At 46.8% G+C, this 3,649-nt stretch overlaps 1 non-coding gene across 1 annotated transcript; it reads right to left on the bottom strand.

Moving 5' to 3' along the window:
• Window positions 1-2,380: 2,380 nt before the first annotated feature.
• Window positions 2,381-2,487, bottom strand: LOC119623272 (U6 spliceosomal RNA). Its single transcript, XR_005239616.1, has one exon. It is a non-coding gene; the product is annotated as a U6 spliceosomal RNA (small nuclear RNA).
• Window positions 2,488-3,649: the final 1,162 nt, after the last annotated feature.

The following is a 3,649-nucleotide window of genomic DNA, read 5'->3' as shown; positions in this document are numbered from 1 at the left end:
GTTAAAAATGTTTATTACACATTATATTTTATTATATATTTTTATTATTTCTTTATTTGTGCATTTGCTTCTTTATTTGTTGTAAGCCAGCAGAGCCTTTCCTTTTCCGAGCCGACCATTTTCTACCATCTGCTGTCTGCCTATTGAGGTGCAAGCCGCTGGGAGAGGCTTCCCCGGAGCAGAAGCTCCCTGGATGCACGCAGTTGGCGCCCAGGCTTTCTGAGAGACCCAGACCCAGGCCACTTTCATTGGCGGGCTCTGGAAACATTTCCTTTCAAAAGCTCTGGGCTGTAGCTCACTTATACATAAAATGAGCAAAACAACACTCTTTCCCACAGCTATGCTATGAGGTTTAATTGTTGCAAATTTGTGAAGTGTTTTAAGATCCTTGGATTAAAGAAGTTATATGAGAAAAAATATTATTATAGAGTGGAATTCTGCTTAGTTGTCATATGTTTCCTGTAACTCTTCCCCTGTGTCTTATATAACTTGGAACAAGTACTATGAGCTATGAGGCCTTCAGAAAGCCTTTAAGTAATTTCTTGGCCTGCTTTCTTTACCGTTTAAAAAAAAATCCTTCTTCTACTTCTCCTTTTTTTTTCTTTCTAATGCAGCCAAAACTTGTTCTCCCCTAATCCGTATGATGAGAAAGGAAGTTGCTTGGTTGGGGTGGCCCCTTGTCCACCTGGGGTACTTCCTCGTCTCTCCTCCCTTCCTCTCCTTGCCTTTGCTCCCCACCTACACCTTTTCTTTTTACCCTCATATACACGTTCATAAATTGAAATAAATTTGACTTTGAGCCCCAGCTCTAAAATTTGCTCTACTTCTTGGACCAACTGCCAAAACGCATTACTGAGTGAGGCTCCCTGAAGCCGAACCTGATGTGGGTCGAGGCCTGGTGATGGTGACAGAACAGAGCCTGGCTGATCAAGGAGCACAGGAGGCCCTGAGTGGCTCTTCCCCACTAGGACCTCCCAACATCAGCGTCACACCCGAAATGCGGGAAAACAGCCAGGCAGCTGCTACTGTGGCCATGCAGCAGCAGCCAAGAATGCCCCTTGTCCTGGCTGCAGCTGTGTCCCTAAACAGGTGCTGCCTGGAGGCCGGGCATGCCTGCATGTGTCACATCCTTCCCTGGGCACACAGAAACGCATCCCAGATCAGGGATGCACACTGGCCCTCACACGTGGCACTCTCGGGCCCCAGGCCTGTCCTGAGGCCGTGGAGATCGTGAGCATAAGATAGGCCCCGGGTGATGAATTCTTTGTAACCCAGTATCTCAGCCTCAAGATGCATTTAAACATTTTTTTCCCTTCTTGCTTTCAGCCTTGAGGCAGACTTTGAAACTCTTAGCGTCTTCCTTTCCCACCAGGCACTTCCGTGAACCACGCACGCTTGTCTAAGTATGAGCTTGCTTAGAAATTCCAGGGACCGACTTTGAAACAAACCAGGCAGAAAGACCCAGCTGCAGGATCCTCCCACTCAAGAAGAGTTAGGAACAGTGAGGCCCCCACTGCCGGGCTGAAGTCAGTATGATGCAAATCAGACCTCCCCCCAAGTCATTACTGAGATGGTCACACAGCAGACACACGGACCTGCTTTCCACTACTCCTGCCTATTTCCCACACCTTTTTCTTCCTAAAACCCTTCCCTCAGCCTAAAAAGTTGGAATGATCTTCCAAAGGCATGAGTCTGGCCATACCCTAACCACCAGTATTTTAATAAAGTTGCTTTCCTTTCTCCACACCTCTCTTCTTCTGTTTTCTACCTCTGAGCGGTGAGCTGTCAGACTTCAGCCAGTTACAAAATGGGACCCAGAGTCGCATTCCCTCTGCCCTCTGCCCTCAGCTAATGGACCTGGACAGATTAGAGGAACCCCCTTCCACTGACCCTGCACCTCCCTGGCATCACTGCAAGGGAGGGAGTGCCCCCAGAGGAGGAAGGAGCACTGACTCTTGGCTGTCTGGCCCCTCACAGGGACCAGAGAGCTGCTGCCACCCCCACACCACCCTCACCCGATAATTGTCAGTCAGGGCCCTACTTCTCTGCTCCCCACAGACCAGAGGAACCCAGTGAGGGAGGGCTAAAGTGGGCCTGAGCCTGGGACAGGACAGAACCAGGCAGCCTTCTTCCTGCACCTGGGCTCTTTTTTTTTTTTTTAATTTGTAATATTTCATTTTTGTGTGCACATAGTAGGTAGATATATTTATGGGTTACATAAAATACTTTGGTAGAGGAATGTGATGCATAATAACCATATCATGGAAAAGGAGGTATCCCTCCCCTCAAGCATCAAATACTAGGTCTTGTTCACTTTTTCTATTTTTCCTTTTGGTACCCATTAACCATCCTCACTTTCCCCACCCCCCGCCTCTCCCTAAAAATTATGGAAGGCTTCACAAATTTGCATGTCATCCTCACACAGGGGCCATGCTAATCTTTTCTGTATCCTTCCAATGTTAGTATATGTGCTGCAGAAGCAAGCACCCTGGGCCCTCTTTGTCTCTCATTCCTTCCTTACTCTACCTCACCTGCTTCTCCCCAACCCCAACATTCACTCTTTTTCCCTCTTCTCCTACTGGTCTCCACTCCCACCCTCAGCCTGCCCTAGCTCCTTACCCCCAGCAACCTACTATCTTCTTTCTTAAATTTAATTCTATTTTTAATTGCTACATAATAATTACATATATTCATGGGATACATGATGATGTTTTGATAAGTATAATGTATATTGACCAGATCAGGGTAATTAGCATATCCACCTTCCCAAACATTTACCATTTCTGTGTGTTGGGAATATTCAATATCCTCCTCCTAGCTATTTGAAACTATATGATCGTTAACTACTGGTACAGAACACTAGAACTCATTTCTCTTATCTAGCTGTAATTTTGGATCCTTTAACAAATCTCTCCCCATACCTTCCTCTGAAGGCTGGTTGGTTATCTGGGGGTTTGAGGCGCTGTGTGTTGCCTCTTCAACAAAAGGAGAGTAGGGACTGTGTCTCATACAGTGATACAGTCCCCTCCCTAAGTGTTTTACTCACCCCTGTGGAAACAAAAACCAAACCAGAGAAGTATTTCACTTTTAAAAGGGGGTTTCCTGGGGGCTGTTTCCTAGGGTCTATGTAAATTCGGTCCCATGATAGACTAATGCTAGAACATGCTGAGCTGAACACAATTAAATGGTTTCCTTCCCCTAGGAATTCTGAGGACCTTAACATGATAAAGAGCATGACAAACATCCGAGAGAGAGGCAGAATGTAGAGTTTTCCAAATTTATTTGAAACTCCCCTTTCCTAAGGAATATTTTGAGAGGCAAGGCAAACATCCCCTTGACCAATGCTGCAGGAGATGCCAGCTCCTCCAGGCTGGCTCCACTCTGGAATTACGGACAGTGCCCAGCAGAGGATCCTGGATAGACCACCCCTTCACAGAGACCAGCACCTCTGCCCTCCTTCAAGCCAGAAAAGCAGAATTGGCCTCATCTTCCAGAATCTTCCACTGCCACTTTGACAAGTGGAGGACTTGCTTTACTCTGAGACTCTACTCTGGGGTGTTTCAGCCACGGACTAACGAAGAGATATCCAGAGCTACTCCTCTCACAATAAGGTCCCCCTCATAAAAAGCCACACCCCTCAGTTGTTCAC

Source organism: Chlorocebus sabaeus, chromosome 17 (genome assembly GCF_047675955.1).
Source record: "Chlorocebus sabaeus isolate Y175 chromosome 17, mChlSab1.0.hap1, whole genome shotgun sequence".
Taxonomy (NCBI): Eukaryota; Metazoa; Chordata; class Mammalia; order Primates; family Cercopithecidae; genus Chlorocebus; species Chlorocebus sabaeus.
Note: the sequence above shows the minus strand (reverse complement) of the source record. Positions and strands in the feature narration are given on the sequence as shown.